The following is a 22,594-nucleotide window of genomic DNA, read 5'->3' on the forward strand; positions in this document are numbered from 1 at the left end:
TCTTAATGTACCTTCCAAAAATTTTCCAAATTTTTCATTTATTTTTTTTTTAACTTACCCAAATTGTAGTATATCTGAAAATTACTTGATTCTCAGATTGTGGAGAGGGTGACAGTCACAGCAGCTTTTTTTTTTTTACAATCTTGCTCTTTTGTTTGTGTCATTTTTTGAGCAGTTGCTGCCAAGGCTTTATTTTGCTCAAAAGAAACCAGACAAAGCTGGTGTTTTTACCATCAACTTTTCTTGTCTAATAGGAGGATTGCCATAACCATTTCAAATGTGGAAGAGAAACCTGCCCAGATTGGTCCATATTCACATTTAATATAGAAATGACTATTACAAAAGAGTAAGCAGAAGAGAAAATTATCACTTCCATGATTTGTGGGACAAGGAAAATAGAAATACCAAAATAATGTTTGAATGTAGAGCAAATTTCCATTTTGAGACCTCTGTTATCAAAGTAACTAAGATAAAAAAAATTCTGTACTTGTAATTCAGATTTCAAGTTGTACTACGGACTTGATTTAATTGCTCATTTTGATCAGCAGGAAAGACAAATGGGTTTGAATTTACAGGAGAAAAATATTAGAATTAAAGAAAATTAGGGATTAAAGGGACATTACAAATACTTTAACCCTCTCTTTTCACTTTGTAGATGGGGAAAATTAAGCTAAGAAACATAACAATAACTAACATTTTTTTTTACCTGGGACAGCACAAATCATTCCCAGGGAAAGTGACATCAAATGATATTAAAGCACTGGTTTCTTTGAACAGAGATGTCAAGACACCACAGGGATACTGTGAGATTGGTTACAAGAAGACAGGGCAAGGGCCCATCCAGGTAAGTCCAAGAGGGTGAGAAGCAACAGGAGGCAAGAAGCAGGCGTTTACATAGTTTACTATTAGAATTCTTGCTAAATAAGAGCTAACCACTATTGTTTATTTTGCTAAAGAATCTGAAGTTTTCAGTTGAGAAAAATCCCCAGATGAGGTTAATGATTTGCTTTCCCCCCCCCCCCTAAATTTCACCATTTCATCTGACTTGGCTACCCAGCAAAGAGAATTGCTTTGGCCAAAGTAATATTGGAAGTTTAGTGTGGCAAAGGCAAGATTTGAATCAAAATATCTGCTGAATTAGTGAGAAGGTGTTCTAAAATTCTACCTTTCTCCAAAAGTTAGAGTATGTATCCTATATATGTAAACATAATCTTTTTTTGGTTAGCCTAAGAAATCCAAAGATAATGTTCTGCTTCTACCATGGGCAGAATTCAAGCACTTCATATACTCTTATTTTCTCTTTCTCCTCAGCACTTTACAGATAGTCTACAAAGTACATAGCTGTTGGATCAATTTCGAGGCATACAAGTAGATGCAAGTATGGTCACAATATTATTTTTTTCTTATCACCTTCCTTATCACCACCAGCCATAACTGCTGATCAATTGCCACCAACAGCTGATAAGCACAAGAACCTTTAGAATTACCCTTTGCCCGTAGGTCATCATTCCTGCTATCAGTTCACCTGCACAATCATCATTCAGTGAAGTAACATGTATAGAAAGGGGACACTGGTCCTCATTCTCTCATTCCCAGTTGTAAAACTCTTACCATGCACAGGAAAGGCAAGCCAGTATAGCTGAAATAGCAAGGCACCCTGAAGGAGACAAGGGGAAGCATGTACCAGGTAAATCTAACCATTTACCAGCACCTTGTCCTTGACTATCATCTCCCTTCAGTAGTCTGATAGGGACAGCCCAGGACCTTGAACCAAAAAGCCTTAGGAATAGTGGAAATAAAAAATTACATTATCATATTTTCCTACATCTCAAAGGCTATGGAATTTTTCCAACTGACTTACCTCTGAAACCTTCTATACGTATCTTCTCCATTAGAATGCGAGTTCCTTAAGAAAAGGGACTATGCTGCTTTTTCTATTTGCATGTTCAGCATTTATCAAAGGATTTTGCATATATTACGATATTAACAAATGTTCTATCCTTCCATTTATCCATGCATCCTTTCATTCATCAGCATGTGCTTTTCATCAAAATGTGTACACCTGTCCACCCTCTTAGATAAGGCAATACAAAGGAGGCAACCTTATAAGTTAGGCACTTGAGCCTCAGACTACGTTCTGAAAATGAGCAAGGAATATATTTCTTTTACCCTGAAGTAGGAAGAAAAAAAACTTATTCAATACCTCAAAAAGGAATTTAAAATTTAATTCCTGTTTTGTGGCTTGGATAGAACCTGACCAGGTAGAGCTCAGAAACCTGACCTGTAAACTTCATTATTCTTGATTTAGTTTTAAGAAACTTTAGAGACTTAAGAAAAACAAGAAAAGCTTGGGACAGATATGATCTTCAAGATAAGATTTTGCAGAAGAATGAGACAGATTGAAGCAATGACTGCCTAAGGAGCTGGAGACAGAAAAGGGGATTAAGGTTGTGTCTACCCTGTGCCAAAACAGCTAATCAATGCTGTTGGGGGAAATTCAGCAGAATTGTTCTTTGGCCATGTCCAGGAAAAAATTGTTTGAGATTTTCATTTTTCAGCTGGTCATTACAATTATGCTTAGATGTGACAAAAATCAAGAGAGTGAGAAATGTTAGTTAATGAACAACCATCATTTTTAAATGAAATGAAATCTAAATCCCCAAGAGTTCCAAGACATTATTGTAACAGACTATACAGACCCCACCCCCTTCCTCCTGTCTGAACTAATCCAGGCTATACCTTGACTTGCTCCTGCCCGTTTTAAGGCAAGCCTCCTGGGCCTCATAGGACTCAATCACCACCTGACAGAAGGTTGGATGTTGAGGGAGGACTATGGATAGGCCAATCACATCCCTCCATCAATTGACTTTTTCGAGTCATTGATAATCTGCCTAAACTCATTGCATAATGCTTAGCATAATGCTACCTTATCACATCTCCCTATCTCAGTGACTGTGAATCATTACACAAACACCATTCGTCATCCCCCATTGCCAGCTCCCTTACTCCCATTCTCATTTACTTGGCCTTTCTTAATGTTCAGTTCCCCATTTACCTATTCCTTCCATTGTCCTCTCTGAAATACATGCCCCTCATGTAATAAAGTAGCTTTAATCTTATTTTTTTTCCTTTATCACAACCTTCCATCTTATTGTAGCCACTGAGACCTGGCTCCATTCTTGTGATAAAGCATTTCTCGGCAATCTTTTCAGCTCTGGTTATACTTTCACTCCTACTCTCCACAGCTCACACCCCCATCCCCACTTACTGGTCAGTTTGAGGAAGTGGGAATTCTGATTACTCTCAATTTCCACTTCTAGAATTTCCCTCTATCATTGTCATTCAGTAAGCTTTACTCCTTTGAGATTCATTCAATCTATAATCATTGATCAAGTGTCTGTTAGGTGTTATCTACCAGTTTCTAGGATGATCTCCTTCTTACCTCAATGAGTTTAAAGCCTGACTCACTGCCTTTCTCTCTTCCTCAACTCTTTTCCCTCATACTAGATGACTTCGACAAAAATAATGATACTCCCTCCTGACTTCTTAGTACCTCAATTTACCCTTTAGTACCTCCTTTGTCATGACCTACTTCTCCAGCCCACCTTATGCCTATGATCTTGACATAAGTGTTCTAATTGCATCTTCATAAGCCCTGAATTTCCGTTATCTAATCATGATATTTTCTTACTCCATCTCCCCCTCACCCTTATGATCACTAATCCTGTTCTTCTTTCTGACTATGATCTCCCATCTTTCCACCATTTAATTCTTTCCTAGTCCATTACTCCTGAATAGAAGACACTCTCCTCCCTTCCCCATAGTGATCCCTTGGTGATCCATTTCAATTTCACACTATCTTTAACTCTCAATCAAGTCCCAAGAACATTATCCTATCATTGATAATACCCTGAAGAGATCCAACCTTGGATTATTCCTATCCATAATCTACTACCTTTGCTCAAAATCTTATGCTGCTTAGTGGAGCTAGAAAAGAAATGAAATTGAACTAGGGTCACTACTGACTTGTTACATAACCTGAACTGTATCCTCACTCAGACAAGGCAATCCATGTAAGCCTCCATAACTGATTACTATCTCACTTGCCATGGAATCTTTCCACATCTTTTAATCCCTCAAACCTTCTATGGTTCCCTCTCCCTCCTCGTACTCATCCAACTGCCTTGCCAAATATTTTACTGAAAAAAAAAGGTAATTCATAGAGATCTCTCACTTCTCCCATGCTTCCCTTCCCACTGCTACTGATCTTCACTCCTATTTTATATGAAAATGTGATCCTTTCCTTGAGTCCTTGTCAAGGCACCATCCTGCAAAGGTGCACATGTGATCAAATTCTAGTCCATCTTCTTTAATGGATTATCTCCCCTATTATCCTCCTCTTTCATTAATCTTCAATTACCCCATCTTTCTGCTCCCTTGCAATTTAGAAATGTACCCATGACTCCCCTACAATAAAAAAAAAGTATTGATCAGTTCACCTGTCCTAGCTATTATCCTATATCTTCCCTCTCTTTTGTGATCAAATTCCTTGAGAAAACCATCAGTGCCTTCACTTTCTTTCCTTTCACAGTCTTCTTAATTCTCTACATATTGGTTTCTGGAATCATCATTCCACCGAAATTGTTTTTTCTAAAGTTAATTGTAAAATTGTAATGGCCTTTTATCAATCCTCAAACTTCTTGCAGACTCTGACATTACTGATCACCCTCTTTTCCCTAATAATCTTTCTCCTGTTTTCATGACACTCTTCTCTTCTGGTTCTCCTAATTATCTGACCACTCTTCAATCTTCTTTGTTAGATTTTCATTGTGTACTTTCTAACCATAAACTTTTCCCCAAGATTCTGTCCTGGGTCCACTTCTTTTCTCCCTAAATGCTGTTTGGTGTTGTCAATACCAGCTGTGGATTCAAATACCATCTCTACATTTATGTTTCTCAGTTCTATTTATCTAGTACTAACCACTCTTCTGACCTCCATTCTTGCATCTCCAACTATAGAACTTCTCAAAATGAATGTTCCATATACATTTTAACTCAACATGTATGAAATTGAACTCAATGTCTTTCCCCTTAAATTTTTTCCCCTCAAAGTGTCATTCTTAACTCCTTTATTTCTTTAATCCCCCGTATCCAATTTGAGACCATCTGCTGTCATTTTTACCTTCAAAACACCTATAATAATGATGTAATGATAATAATAATAATCTTTCACATATATAGTACTTCAATATGTGTGATATACTTTGTATATGTTAACTTGTTTAATCCTTACAACAACCCTGTAAGGTAGGTGCTATCATTATTATTATTTACAGATGAGAAAACTAAACATAATGAGTTTAAATGACTAGTAAGTCTCTGAATCATGATTTGAACTAAGGTCTTCTTGACTCCAAGTCCAACATTCAATCTATTGCACCATCTAGCTAACTATACCTCTTGTGTACTATGCCTCTCCTCTGACACTGTCACCATCCTGCTGAAGACCTTCAATGCCTAGACCCTTGCTATATACTTCTAGTTGGCCTTACTGAGTCAATCTCTTCCTATTCCACTCCATCTCCACTCAGTTGACCAAATTATCTTCCTAAAGCACAAGTATGACCATATCTTCTCTCTCTTCAGTAAATTTCAGTGGTTGGATTTTACTTCCATAGACAAATAAAAAATTAGTTACTTGGATTTTAAAGCTTTTCATTACTTTCCTATCCCCCTATCTTGCCAGTAGACTATATTCCCTTGAGGGGCTTATGGTGACAAAGGGTCACTTTGTTTTTTTTTTAAATTTTGTCTTGTTTTATACTTATATCTCAACCACCTATCATACTACTTTGTGCATAGTTACTGCTTAATAAATTAATTAACTTTGATAAAAGTTAGAAAGCAGTGAAACATTTTTATCCTTGATGGAATTGTCCCAGCTCATAGAAAGAAACACGAATTTTAAATGCACATGAGTGCTAAAGCTCAGTGTATACTGAAGGGTAACAAAGTAAAACTCAGCAAAACATGGTTTCACATACAAAAGTTGGATTTTGAGATCTGTTGTATATTACTAGCAATACATAAAGAAACATCCAAATGTTATAATATTGCAAGGAATTTTCTATGCCAATGGTGTCATCATTGTAACACACTTGCATAATCACAGAGAGTTAGCATTTATAGAGTGTTTTCAGGTTTTTAAATCATTTTATATTCTCGACAACCCAGAGAGATAGGCACTAATGTTATTTCCATTTTACAGATAAGGAAACTGAGGTACAAGAGAGGTTAAGTGACTTAATCCAAGGTCACACTTCTAGTAAGTGTCAGAGGCCAGATTTGAACTACAATCTTCCCAATTCCACTGGGCTACTTGGCTATCTATAAACAATGTTTCCAACTTGCATATATGAAGCAGTTTTATCTTTACTTGTGTGCACATGGTATCATATTTTATGCTCTAGCTTTCAAAATAGATGAGTGAAATATTTTTATTTCTATTATAACAAATGTAAATAACTGAGTCACAGAAAGCTTGCTAAACAGTGTGCTACACAATGTAGAAACTGTTAGTTCCAGAGCTAGACCTAGAAATTGGGTCTTCTGACACCCAGTCCATTAGATATTTCTAATATACCACATAGATTTACCCGAGTAATGCAAATAGTACTAGGAGGTCATTAAGAATTTGCTCTCAGCTAGATAAATGTTACACAGATTTCTATATCCTTATTCCTAGATGCCCCGGAATGGTAAATATACTCTACCTAGTTTTAAGGAGGTGTCTGACCCTGCTGAATCCTATATGTGGGGGGCAGGAGCAAAGCCAGATGGCAGTTTGTTGGAAAATCTGGTCCCGGGGGCAGACAGCCAAAAGCAGAGAACAGAATAAAAGGGATCATTGCTAAGAATCATTTTTGTTTTCTGGTGTGTTTCAAACAAATGTGCATTGCCTGGATTTAGTGCTCTGTTTTTCTTTTAAGTAAAAAACACATTTTGCAATTTGTAATCTGTTTGAGAAACAAATAAAGCATGGATAGTAAAATAAAAAGGATTTATATTGCATTGATTATCTGGGTAACATTTTGTTTCATTCCATTAGGAGTGGAATAAAACAGTGTGTTGATAAGGGGATGCTGGGCAGAAAGTAACAAATTTTAAAACATAGAAATTCAAAATGTCACCAGCATAGATAGAGGGAAAGACTTTAAGGAAAAACTTTTTACTTGATGTGTGAGTAACAAGACCATTTGCATTCCATTGGATGATATTGTGGGCCTTTATCACTTGTATTGTTTGCTTCAGCCTAACCCTTTGAAGGTCTGCCAAACCACTGTGGCTTACTCAAATGCAGGGCTGAATTTTAATTAAGTACAGCCAAATATTCACAGAATAGCTGAACTTGATTAGGCTACTTGTCCTGATGTACACACAGAGGGCATTCTGCTCACTTGTTTTAATAAGTGACCAAGTCAATTGATGAATTTTGTAAAATTACAAAGGTAAAAGTCACAATTTATCAACATATCCCACCCAAGAAAAGCCTACTGAAGTTTCAATGAAATCAATTACAGAGGAGATTTAAGAAATGTTTGGTGGTGTTTATTTTGAGGGAAAACAATCTGTAAGAATGCTACATATTGTTTTCAGATACTAATAATAATGTGTAAGCAATACGTATTCAATTAGAATTCAATAGACTGGTCTGAGTTTTTGGGTTTTTTTTTTAAGGCTTAGAATAAATATGTATATTGATTTTCTTTTCAGGCATGAAAAAAGTTTTCTATCTTATTAGCTTTGGTAAAGTAGCAAATAGAGAGTCATAATGGTATGCAAGTTTTATTATTGACACTGGAGGAAGAATAAAACATGTGAGGTTCTAGCTTTGTGTATATGTAGGGCAGAAAAACCATCCTAAAAAATTGTTTCTATAGTAACTTTTCATCAAACAAATCAGTTGAAATCTTGCTACACAGGGGCATGATCAAAGTCACAGACATGGCCAGGTCTGCCAGATACACTGCTGGGTGGATGCGCTGTCCTGACCAATGTAACAAAGTGGCCATCAGAATGATTTGGGGAAGTATTCTGCAAGTATTTATGTATTTGTAGTCTCTATAAGAAAGCTTGCTTCCAACATGAGGTAGTAGCATGATATAGATTCCATAATTCCAAGTATGCTCTGTATGTATGCATGTGCATGTGAATATATTTTTATTTCTATAGATAGGAGAAAGTGTTAGCACATATGTTGCATTTTGATGTAGAATAGCTAGAAATTGTACATTCAGCATGACATAGTCAACAAGCATTTATTAAATGCCTACTATGTGTCAAGCACTCGGAATACAAAAAAAATCAAAAGATATTCCTCATTCTCAAGGCTCTCACAGTCAAATGAGAAAAACAACATGAAAACAGCTATGTACAAACAAGATGTATGCAGGATAAGTTAGAAATAATCAATAGAAGGCACTAGCATTAATAGGAATCAGAAAAGGCTTTCTTGAAGAAGGTAGGATTTTAGCTATGATTTGAAAAAAAAGCATAGAGTTGCAGTCAGGAAGACATTGGTTCCAATCTACCTTCCCATGCTTGCTAGCTTTATGCCTCTGGGTCACTAATAGGGTCCTAGATCTAGAGGTGGAAGGGAAATCAGAGGTCAATTAACCTTAATTTCATCATCTGTAAAACTATGAGAGTAATAACATCTACATAGAGAATTATTGTTAGAACAGAATAAAACTGTTTACAGAGAGGACTCTGTAAACTTGAAAACACTCAAAGTGTGAATTGGTATTATCATCATGATTTTAAAAATCCATTTTGATTTTGTAAGTTTCAAGGACTCTGTTCTTCATCATCATTTGTCCCTAACTTCCAACACCCATTTGCCAACACAAATGTACAGAGCCCACTCTTAAAAAATATTGCTTTTCATTATGAATTTAGAAATCATAAAGAAACATAAACATTTCAATTATAAAAAGATAAAAAGGAATTAGTATGAAATTGTTGATTTTTATTACATTTTAAAGTATATATCAAGCCTAATCCTTAAAAACAAACTTTCCTCAAAAAATGATTAACTATAAATTCACCAAATTTCCAATCAATCAGTTTTAAGCACACATTTTATTAAGAGAACAATATTCTGAGGTACAAGGAGAAAAAGCAAAAAACATAAAACATAGAACATGTTCCCAAATAATGAGGATGGATATTAACACAATGCAATCACTGACATAGAGGAGTCAACTAAGCTTGCCAAGATTTTTCACCCTTTCTAGGATTTGCTCTCCCCATAAAGGCATCCATGAATCTCTAAGTTCTAAGTGATCTCTTCATATCACTCTGTCTTGTCCCACAAACGTATATTTTACCTTATTTTATGGCTATTTTTATGTACTCCATTCCCCCTACTAGAGTGTAAGCTGCTTGAGGGCAGAGACTGTGTCTTATTTTATTTCTGAACCTTCACAAACTACAATAGAGCTTTGCAAAGAGTAGGTGCTTAATATGTTTGCATTTTTAATTGAATTAAACTCATAGAAAGAGGGAGGAACATCTAGTGCCCTCCTCCTTTTATACATGTTAAACTGGAAGTCCTGATCGATGAGGTCACTTGTCGAAGATTACCCAGGGAGTAAATGGTAAAGTCACCGTTTGAGTTCAGGTCCCTTGATTCCAAATCAGGTATCAGCATGTGAAGTTTTTGAAAGTCTCTAAGCCATATGGAATTAATAGCTTTCAATATGAAGAGACCTGGCAGAAGTTAAAATCACTTATGAATAGGAAGGAGGGCATTCAATTTGTACTGAAATTGAACAGAGGATGCTTTAGTGAGTCTAAAAAGGTGATCTTGCCTCATGTATTTGTGAAGTACAAAGAAGTTATTTTATATACCTCTGCAATGATCTAAATAACATTAAATATAAAAGAAAGCAAGACAACAGCAATTCTTCCTAGGACTCTTTTATCTAAAATCTATCAAATAGATTTTTAAAAATGGGTGATGATGATGATGATGATGATGACAATGCCGATGATGACAATAATAACATCTGACAGATTTCTGCTACGTCAATGTAAAATTTACTTTCCATATATTATCTAACTCTAAAATACGCTTTCCATATATTATCTAATTTAATCTTGAAAAGAGCTCTGAGAGACAAGTATTTCAAGCATTATTATCTCCATTTTGGAGATGGGAAAGCTGAAGCTGAGGAGGATTAAGCATATTAGCAAGAGTCACAAATCTACTAAATATCTGAGGTGAGATCCAATCCTAGCTCTCCCTGACTCCAAGTCCAGTACTCCATCTGCCATGACATGCTGTCTGCTTCACAGGTTTGTTGTGAGGGTTGATCTAATGAAAAATTTCTAAATACAATAAATTAAATCACCAAATATAAATTGTGATGCTCATGATCATGGCAACAACCCAAAGCCTAAAAAAAGTACAGGTTTTCTATTGAAGGAAGTTGAAGAATAGGGGTCTCTTTCCTCCATTTTTCTGCTGATTACTTTCATTTAGGGAGTAGTTTATTAATTTATCATAAATAAACATAATGCAAATTTATTATTTGTTTTATCATAGAACTAGAAAACTAAAAGGAAACCTTGGAAAGTTATCTTTGCCTCTGGCCATCTTTCAGTCGCAAAGCATTGGTAAATATCAGGTTTTTCTCAAAACTCTTGAAAGGCTCCATGGAATACAGGTTAGAAATAATCTTTCCCAGAGGATGTTTAAAAAGGGGAACTGGGGGTGTCAACTAAAACATGATTATAACAACCAACCTAATGGCAAAACGTAGTTTTATAGTTTGAGAATCCAAATGGTCTGACGGGTAGAGAAACACACAAAGTCAAGAAGTCTTTGAGTTTAAGTTCCTCCTTTGACACATATTGGCTCGTGACCATGGGCCCTTAACCTTGCTGTGTCCCTGGCGTTAAGTTGCAGAGAAGGTGCTGATCTCCTCTAGTAGAGGAATTTCCCTATATCAATGAACTTTAACTGATCTAGCCTTTAATTCTCCTATAGTTTAGAAAATGGCAAGAACATCAATTATGTAAGTTGGCTTGCTTCATCATCACAGGTTCAAACAAAAATAATAATGTATATTCACATAGAAATTTAAGATTTGCAAAGTGTTCTCTGCAAAATAATCTTATGATGTATATAGAAGGATTTTGAGTGTCACTAGTAGTGCTTTGCAAACCTTAAATAAAGGAACAAAAATAGACAATGAATAATTATTGACAGGAGATATTTTGACTACCTTAATCTGGTATGTGTTTAGGAGTAAATGAGGTAAGAACAAAAGCTGTAGTCATTGTCAAGGAAATAATCCTGTATCCTTTTTTTTTTTTTTTGGTGAGGCAATTCAGGTTAAGTGACTTGCCCAGGTCACACAGGTAGTAAGTGTCAAGTGTCTGAGACCAGATTTGAACTCAGGTCCTCCTTACTCCAGGGCCGATGCTCTATCCACTGTGCCACCTGGCTGACCCATAATCTTGTTTTCTTGAAAGGCAACATCAATGGATCAAATTTTGAAAGGTCCTACCAAGTTCAAAGGTTTTAGGACATGTGTCTAATGATAGACTATGGGACTAATTCCCAAGGGTCATCTTACTACCAGAAGGTCAACCATCAAGTATTCATTTTTGTTTTTGACCAAACCAAACTAAATGGTTATGATTTGTATTCATGGAAAAGCATGCACAACAATGAAATTACATAATTTGACACACGGAAGAGCAACCAGTATATATGAAAACACTGTAGATTATAGGTAAAGTGAATTGAAAAGCTCTAAACTTTAATGATTGAAACAAGGAAATTTGAAACTTTACACCTCAAGCATTCACATTGTCCAAACATATAATAATTTTAGGAAAAACCTGAAAATAAATATCAGTTATGTATGCTGCACTGGGAACACAGAAGACTATTCAATTCAACTAGAAAAATACTTAGAATATAGTTCTTAAGAGGTTTTCACCTTCAATAAATAAAATATTATTTTAATAAAAACACTCTAATTTCCCAACTGATAAATAGTTAAAGGATATGAACAGGCAATTTTCAAAAGAAAAAATACATTCAATAAATGACCATGTGAAAAATGCTTCAAATCAGTAATAATTACATTAATTCAAATTAGAGTAATTCTGAAATTCCATCTCTTATCTATCAAGTTGGCAAAGTTTATAAAAAAGGAAAATAGATGTTGGCGAATCTCTGAGAAACCTGGCACCTTAACTCACTGTTAGTGGAGCTCTGAATTTTGGCCCATCCATTCTGAAAAGCAATTTGAAACAAAAAGAATTAATAAACTATGCATGCTCTTTGACCCAGTGATGCCACTAGTAGGACTTTACCCTGAAAATATGAAAGATAAAGGAAAAAATACTCATATATGCAACAAATATTTATAATAGCTCTTTATTGCAATAACAAAGAACTGAAAACTAATACACTGCACATCAACTGGGCCAGGAATGGGGAACCTGTTCCCCACCACTGAACTGGGAAATGGCCAACAATTAGTGTTATATATTTTTCTTATAAGAAATAATTAAATAGATGTTTCTAAAGAAACTTGGGAAGACCTATGAACCAATGCAAAGTGAAGTGAACAGAAATTGAACAATTTATATAATAACGACAACATTGTTAAGGCAAAACACTTTAAAAAATAAAACTTAAGAATTCTGACCATAATTCCAGGATACTGATACTGATACATACTACTGACCTTCTGACAGAGGTGATGGATTTGAGATGTAGAATAAGAAACATTTTTGTATGAGCTAATGTGGGAAATTGTTTGTTTTGCATGTGTGTGTATATACATACATACACATATATGTATGTATGTGTGTTTATACGTATGTATGTATGTATATGTATATATGCATATTTATATTTATACATATGTTTAAAATTTGTTATAGGCATTTGTTTTTCTTTTCAATGGGGGTGGGGAGGAGGTGCCATCTGGGAGGGAGAGAAAACAAATCTTTGAAAAAAAATTTATGATAAATAAATCTATCTTTAGAGTCATACATTAGCCATTATTTAAAAAACAAAAAAGCACATCTTACCAGCACTGAAGAAGAAATTGAATTATATATTTAATACACCTGTGATTCCTTTCTGGCCCTTTAATATATGTGTGTGTGTGTATGTGTGTGTGTGTGTGTGTGTGTGTGTGTGTGTATACAGTTTTGTTTTTTCTAACTTACTGATTTTTCTATCAGATTAGAGTTGCTCTTGCTAAAAGTGCAAAAGAAAAAAAAAAGCAGAAAACATGTTCTCTCTACAGAGAGTAATTCTATTACCATCACTGGACCATTGTCGCAGCTAAAAGGTATGTTCTTTCAAGAAGAAAAATTGCCTCCAACCAAAGTCATGACTGGATATTCTATCTTTAAGTGCAAAACACAACGATAACAAGATTAACTTTATAAAGTAGTGTATTTCCCACAACACAGCATAAAGCAGGGCACAGAAAGACAAATGTTAATCTCGTGGAACACATGACGAAGCAATCAACCTGTCTCTTGAATCAAGCAGGGCAATGAGGCAATGCATGTGGGGATGATGTTTTGGACTTAAATATGTGTTTGGATGTAGTAGTCCAACCTCTTTCAGATAAACACAGATACTTAAAAATGCTAGATGGTCACTGTCCAGGTGTGAGGAAATATTAAAGGATATTCAAAATGTATTGGAATGTACATATATGCTTGGGGAAAAATGTAAAACATCAAAATAGTTTGACCTGAAGAAAGAAACAAAAAATGAAGCTCCTGCCCAATTCTTTTTGCAGAACTACTCTGTGATCCTATGAGTAGAAACATGCTTAGACTTTTAAAGCCATTTTAATTAAGTTCCCAAAGATTGTTTTTTCTCAATCAGTTCATTTCTCTGCTTTGGGTTGTTTGTAGTTAGAATTCTATGCAAATTTCACTTATAAGGAAAGAATCAATATGGCTTCTAATATCCCTGCAAAGATTTTCAATATGTACTAGTATATTTCTCTAGAACGTCAGGCAGGTTATTACCTAACAATTTATTCTTCATGAAAATACCTAGTGAGGGGTGGGGTGGTAGGGTGGGCAAAAAAAAAGGGGTGAGAGAGAGAAAAAAAATTCTCTGACTCAAGGAGACATTTCAAGATGACTGCATATCCATTGAGGCAGGAGGAAAGTGAGAAGTGGCTTCTTCAAAATTAAATAATTCTTCATTCTTCATTCACCTATTTTTCCTATTCCTTCCAGGTATTCCTTCTCACCCAAAGTGATTTTTGAAGTGAAAAGTAATCAATTATCTTCTATTCTTTTATAGTTTATTATTATTAAAGTGAATCTTGATTAGTGGCAGATACATGGAAGTACAAGGCACGGATAGGAGAATAAAGGGAAATGGAATTCTGATCTGATTCTGGCCTTCCAACTATATGGTTAATAAGAATATGATGCTAATTTAGCAGGAAAATGATGAATAATAGTCACCATTAAAAATACTCATTTTTTTTTATGTCATAGTATTAAGGCATTTCAGATCCAAGACCACCTTGATGGGACAATGAGGATAAACAAATACTGTGTAAACCTGAATGGCAGGACAGATAGAAGACTGCTGTACCTTTGTCACCACTAAACACTGAGAATCAGAGAAATAGTGTCCTTAAAGGAATTACATTGAACCTAAAAAATTCAATCTAAAGGGAAGTTTGAATAATAACATTAACAGCCTGGGTAATTTATTGTAATACAAATATCAGTCTACCTTTGATTTTCTCCTCTTTATCTTATCCCATCAATGTCTTACATCTAGTTATAGCCTCAGAATCAGTTTATCAGTATAATCCCTTGTATTATATCAGTGGTTCTAAAACTTATTAAAATGATATTTTATTCATCATTAATAATATCTAGCATTTATATCATGCTTCCTTCAAGTGCTAGATAAAATACTATCTAAGGAAACCATCTCAGAGCCCCCTTAATGCCTTTCACCGGTCGGTTATTTCCAATTTTCCTATTGGCACATAGTTATTCAAATGTCATCTCTACCATTAGACTGAGCTCCTTGACAGCAAGGACTGTATGTTTTTCTTCACATCTCTAACACTTTGCACAGTGACTGGCACACAGTAGACACATAATAAAAGCTACTGACTGACTTTTTTTTTTTAGTGAGGCAATTGGGGTTAAGTGACTTGCCCAGAGTCACACAGCTAGAGATTGTTATATGTCTGAGGCCAGATTTGAACTCAGGTCCTCCTAGCTGCCCCCTGACTGACTTTCAAGAGCTGACTTTATCAGCAGAAGAGGAGGAGAGAAAAATATTCATAAGTAAAGGGGAAATAAAAAACAAAAAATATTAAATGTAAGATTTAAGAAGAAGGAAGAAAAACCCAAAGGTCTCTTACCTATTCAAAAGATAATCTAAAGCAATGTTGTTTTAGTTTCTTCATTTCATCTCTGCTTAATTACAACCTTAGGTGGATAGATACGGTGGATAGAGTGCTGGACCTAGAGTCAAAAAGACTCATTTTCCTGAGTTCAAATCTAACCTCAGACACTTAGCAGCTTGGTGGCCCTGGGCAAATCACTTAACCCTGTTTGCCTCAGTTCATCATCTGTAATATGAGCTAGAGAGGGAAATGGCAAGCCACTCCAGTATCTTTGCCAAGAAAACTCCAAATGGGTTATGAAGAGTCGAACATGACAGAAAATGATGAAACAATAACAAAATAAAAAGCAGAAAAGTATGGACATTTCACTGCACCTTTTACTCACCATCCTATTTATGTACATAACTTAACCATCTTCTTAAATGCAATATAAACAAGTCAATAAAATGCATTTATTCAGCAGAACAGAGTGTTCAGAGTACTCTACTAGGTACTATAAAGACTATATCAAAACTAGGAGAGTTGGTATCTGTCTTCAGTAAATTTACAGTGAGTTGTGTATGTGTGGTGTTTACATGTTGATGAGCTTTTGTGTATTTTGTTGCTTATAAAAGTTATGCTATTATTGTACCAAATTCTATGAAATTTGCTTAAAATATTTGCCACCAACGAATGGTGCAGTGCTGTCACATGTTGTCTGTCATCCCTTTCTTCCCCACCACAAACACACACACACACACACACACACACACACACACACCCCTTAAAAGATACTGCCCTGAATATGATAGAGCTTTAGTAAATGTCTCCTGAATTAAATTGAATTTAATAATAATAAACCTAATGTAACATTTCATCTGTCTCTACCTGTCTTGCATTTCAAGTGGTATTTATTTCTAAAAAAAAAAAGTCACAAGAATGGAAATTCTACTTTTAGACAGGTCTAATTATTTAAAAAATTTTCTAATTATTATTAATGATTATAATAATAGTTAATATTTATGTGGTATTTACTATTAACAAGCATATAGTAAACACTTTACAATTATTATCACATTAGATTCTCCCACCACCCTGGCAGGTAGATACTATTATTATTCCCATTTTACAGATAAGGTAACTTAGGCAAACAGGTTAAATGGTGTCACACAGCTAGTAAATGTCCAGAAGGTGAATTTTAACTAAATTTTCCTGACTCCAGGCCTAGTGCTGTTCTCAGGGAGCCACCAGCTGCCTGCCTCTAATAGATTTATGACTAGGAGGACATAAGTACTGTTCAATTATTTTGTTACTTGAATCTTATTTTAATGAGGAAACACAACCACAAATTGATTGTTTCTAATGATGTGGTACTACTACAGCAGGGATTTTTCCCTTGTCTTGATCTTGTGGGTCAGTGGAATTTACATATACAAAGGATAGACCACAGTGACTTTGGTAGACTATCCCTTCTGCTTCCAATTCATTTCTTCATTGAAAAATCCAAATATTATCTTGATATAAACAACCAGATGACATATTGGATAAAGTGCTTAGAATTAGGAAGACCTGAGTGCATATCCTTTCTCAGACTCTTATTAGCTGTACAATCCTTTCTCAACCTCAATTTTGTTATCTGTATGTCTGAGACAATAATAGGACCTGTGCCACAAAGTTGTTATGAGGACTAAATGAGATGACATAAGTAAAGCACCTTGCACCTTAAAGCACTATATGAGTGTCAGCTGTTATTATTATTATTATTATTATTATTATTATTATTATCATTTTAAATGGTTCTTAAAATTTTTAAAAATATTTTGCAATGCTTTTAAACCTGATCAATGTAACAACCAAACACAATTCCGGAGGACTAGTGATTGAAGTACTTCCTGATGTGATGGACTCAGGCTAGAGAACTGCATGTATACACATATATGTATATCATGTGTGTATATACTTATGTTTCTACATATATGAATATACCCATATGCATATGTGCATACATGTGTATATGCACACATGCATTTGAAGTTTACATAGTATTTTATATATGTTATATCTGAATCACATAACAAATCTGTGTGTATATAGGAGGATGCATAAAGTGTATATGATATAATTGAGTAAATGAGTAGATACAGTTCATATATGTATACATATAACTTACGTAGGCATGTATGTGTGTGTACCCATGTATCCATGTATACATGCTTATTTTTGATATGACAAATACAGAAACTTGTTTTGCTTTGCTATATATATTATTATAAGGATTTTTTGTTTGTTTTTGTTTTCTTCTATGGTGATGTTGAAGGAGAAATCTAGGGGTGTTTTGTTGATTAAAACAGATAAAATTCAAAAAACAGAATGTCTTTTTCTCTCTATTGATGTGTCATGTGGGATCTAAGATTTACCATTCATTACTAACTTTTTGTTGCTCATTTGGGGTTTCCTGGGCAGAGATACTGGAGTGGACTGCCATTTCATTGTCCAACTCATTTTACAAATGAGGAAATTGAGGCAAACAGGGTTAAGTCACTTGTCTGGGGTCACAATATCTGAGGCCAGATTTGAAGTAATGAGGATGAGTCATCCTGACACTAGGCCTGGCACTCTATCCACTGCATCACCTACCTACCCCTCAAAAAACCATATTATTACTCCAGCATGAAAATAAACATAGTTCCAAGTACCCAGTACCTCTAAACTAGCACAAACAAGATGATTTTCAAAAGCTAATAGCATTAGCTTCACTATTATAAGGATTCTTGTCTCTGAACTATAGCAATCAATCCACAAACAAATGTTTATTCAGCATGTGTTCCATGCCAGGAGCTGGGGAATACCAAAACAAAAAGTAAATAGTCCTTGCCCTCAAGGAACTTATATTTTCTCATGGGAGACAATACATGCAATTACAATTACATGCACAATATGTACAGAATTAATGAAAGTTAATGGGAGAGGGGGGTCTTGCAGCTAGGGAAATCAGGAAACACATTATATGGAAGGTGGTGCTGCTTCAATTTTGATGAAAACAAGGATTTTGAGAGGTAGAAGTGAGAAGGCAATGCATTTAGGCAGGGCCAATGGGGTGGGACCAGGGTTCCTAGTTGCTCTGCAAAAGGCTTAGATTTTCCTAAAAGGCAAAACCTGTATCTTGCCCTCATTGGCCTCTGCCCTTCTTGAGGAGTCACTTATTCTGGTTACCTTAGGGTGTAAAGTGTCACACCCAAATGGATGTGTTGTGTCTTCTACTGGTAGATAGTTTAGAATCCATTTGAGTCAGCACACCTTGTCTTGCTGCCCAGAAGCATTAAAATTTAGAGATGAGGAGAGCCTTATCTAGAGAATCCAAGTTTTTCCTTGTGGCGATGAGGATAGCTACTTTACAGAAGTTAAGTTCCTTGTTTAACATGGACTGTATTAGGCCAAAGTAAACCTTTTTTTTTAAATTTTTTTTTTGGTTGTTTATTGTTTGATAACATAAGTTTCTCATTTTATTCCACACTGAATCCGAACTAACAAGGTATTGACATTAGGCCCTACACTATGAGGGGACAGCCAATGAAAAAAAGCATAGAACCCACAGATGAAGTGTTTTGTGCGAGACCAATTTGGCTGTCAAAACAATGGCAATTCAAGACCAGACTGGGTGACTCTGTAATCACATTCTGATATTACATGTTCCAAACAAAGAGCAGCTTATTCCTGTTGATTTTTTTAAAATATACTTGTGTGTTCTAATTTAATTATTTTTAACACCACACATGGACCTTCAAATAAGGCAACTTTTATTTTCAGCTCTATGACCTCAGGATACTAAATTATCCTTACTTTAGAGATGATTGAAAGAGGAAAACCAGATAAAAATACTTCACAATGAATTCTACAAATATCTGTTGAAACATAACATTTACATTTCTCAAATTCTAGTTGAAACTAAAATTATATCATATAAAAATTAAAGCTGGGGGAAAAGGCTCAAGAAACATCTCTTACAGTCTAATGGCTCTAATTTTTTAGCTACCTTTGCATGGCCAGCCAAGATTATAAAACTACCAAACTTATCATCATAGAAATTAAAGTTAATGAATAGGCAGGATTAAGCAATCGGTATGTGGTCATTGAAGTATTATGTCCTAAATCTTCTCAAAACTGGGCCAAAACTGCTTGCACGGAATAAAAGAGTTTCTATATAATGGTAAGCTGACTTCTAACAAAGCCTTGAAATTCAATGTTTTGCATGAATAAACCAATTTACATCTGCAAGTCTCTAGAGATTGCAACTAGAAAACATATAACTTGAAAAAGAAAATTCAAGAAGTAAGTCAAATAGAGAAAAACTGTAATTTAATGATAAAAGAATAGCTCTGGAAGTAGAAAGTGAATTGAAAACACTAACTTTGTTTGTAGATTTTGGTAAATAACAATAACCAAGTCTTGGAAATCTTATACCTACTACTGACCTCACTTTCCCTGATTATGTATTCTATAATGGCTAATAATATAATATATTACAGTGCTCTAAACTTCTGATTCAATCCTCTGATTTTATTAATGAGAGAACTGAGGCCCAGGGAGTGAAGTTTACTTGCCCCATGTTACACAGCTGTCAAATAAGAAAGCCAAGTATCTAGACTCTAAGCCAACTAGAAGAGGTCTACTAAATTTCATTTGTCTATATTAGTTGATTTACTTTAACATGTTAAGGTTTATTTCAAAATTGTCAGCTTAGAGTACATAGCTTAAAATTTGGTCACTGAAATATTCAGTTTCTTGTGGCTGATGGTTTTTTTTTTTCATTTTTTAAGTTGTGAGTCCTATGTGTCTTACCCATGATCTATCAGCTTTGGTCCCAGAGTAAGACATCTAGGTGACACAGTGGATAGAACTTTAGTAATGCATTGAAGAAGAATAATTTAAATCTGGCCTCAGGTACTTATTAGCTGTGTGACTCTGGACCAGTTCTTTAAATTCTGTCTTCTTTAGTTTCTTCAACTTTAAAATGTGGATGATAAGAGCACCTACCTCACAGAAATGTTGTAGGGATCAAATGAGATATCTGTAAAGGAGTTAATACGGTGCCTGGAATATAATAGACATTTAATAAATTCTTGTTTTCTTCCTTCCTATATATCCTGGACCTAGGGAATACCAAGACAAAAAGGAAATAGTCCTTGCCTTCAAGGAACTTATATTTTCTTATGGAAGACAGTGAGTGTAATTATAATTACATCCACAATATGTACAGAATTAATGAAAGTTAATGGGAGGGTGAAGTCTCTTCTAGGATAGATTTCAGTACCAGAATCTGAGTCAGTTGTGCCATTAATAAATTTTTAATAGCTGGCTTCTTGATAAATTAAACCTCATATAGAGAAAGTTGGAAGGAACTTACTTTTTTCCCCCATTCTGTTTGACTCATTATATTCTCTCATAAATTTGATACAGGGTGTGTACTGAACATACTTGGTACCTTCCTTGCATTCTCTTTATAAATGAGGAAATGGCATTAGAAGATTAAGAAGTTGCTTCCACTTCTTATATTCTACAATTCTTAGAGACAATGGTTCAAGAAAAAATGTAGTGGATAGATGACTGTTGTGAAAGGAGACATAAAGATTATTTCATTTTTCCATCACCTTATCATAATATCTGGCACATAGCATGCACTAAATAAATGTTAATGATTAACTGAGAAGAGAATCCTAATACACTTGGTCTATTTAATATTAATTACAATTGGTATTTAGCAATCTAAGATTTACAAAGTATTTTCTGTTTACAAACCTGTGAGGTAGATAAAATTAAGTTTCATTTACACATGATGGATCTGAGATGCAGAACGGTGAAGTTACTTGCCCAGGGTTATAGAGTTAGGAATCAATAGAACTGTAATTCATACGCAAGTCTTCTAATCTTACACATAGAACTTTTTCAACTTTGCACAAGACAATGAAAAAGAGAAACCAGAGTCAGAAAACTTTAGGATGATTAAGAATGAATTTGATAACCTCATAGCAATGGAGGGCTATGAGCAAGAATTATATTGGGTACATGAAAAGGACCATATGCCCAGAAAAAAGAAAGTCTATTTCAAGGAAATGCTATGGGTCTAATCTGTAGACAATGCCAAATTTGGTTTCAGATAGCTTCCAGATGAACAGGTTTTTTTCAATTTTCAATTTTAGGGGTGGAAAAGGAGGGATGGATGGGAGGACATGGGGCTGAACAAGAAAGAATCATGCTTTCTCAATGAGCTAGAAGAAATAGTCTTGCCTATTATACTAGAGGTAGAAATGAGGATGGATTAGGAAGGGGAACTAGAAAACAATTTAAAAGTGATCTGTAAAAAAAGTGATCTGTGTTTAAACCAAGCAGAAAATGCCAAAGAGAAAGTAATAAAGTAAGATTTTTCCAATTTAAATGTAATTAATTTCAAAAATTATCTTATATCATAGTGTAATAGGGTATATAACTCAGACAAACAGCTAAAACATGAGGGTATAATATTATAGGATATGTTCATAGGATAGGCCAAGAATGCCAGGGCCAGGGTGTTCATAGGAGAATCCCTTGAGTACCTGCATGGTGTTTACCAGAATTTAGCCAAACAAAAAGAAACTGACAGGAGAACTTTCAATTTGGGGTCAGCCCTTGGCCATTAAAAAATAATAATAACCAAAATGATGGTAGTATTACCATGGTGACAATCAAATTCTAAGCAAGAAGGTGAAATTTGGCACCATACCAGGTAAGAGTGATTTAGGTTGGTGCCTTGCTGAGTTGGCACATCACTGTGCAAAGCCAGTTGAAAAGCATCCAATTTTAAGTCATCACTGGAATTACAGTTGGGAATGTCTGGCCTGTCAAACCAAAATGAGTCATGGGTAGAACATAGAGCAAAGCTGGGGGTTGGGAGAAGGAATCTTAAAAAATAATAGAAAAGGTCTTACATGGATGTCATGAGAAAATGTGGTAGGATGATTCATTTGAGTTTAATACAAATTTTAATTTCTACTTTAAATATTGGATTTTTCATACTAAAACAAAATTTCTTATTACAAAAGTATTTTTTTGCAACATTTTTTGGGAACAGGAGAAGGGCCTGTGCTTTTCTCAGCTTGGGGAATTTCCTCCATCTACCTGTCTCTTACTTATTATTCAAA

This window comes from Phascolarctos cinereus, unplaced genomic scaffold (assembly GCF_003287225.1).
Source record: "Phascolarctos cinereus isolate Bilbo 61053 unplaced genomic scaffold, phaCin_HiC Scaffold_726;HRSCAF=1367, whole genome shotgun sequence".
NCBI lineage: Eukaryota > Metazoa > Chordata > Mammalia > Diprotodontia > Phascolarctidae > Phascolarctos > Phascolarctos cinereus.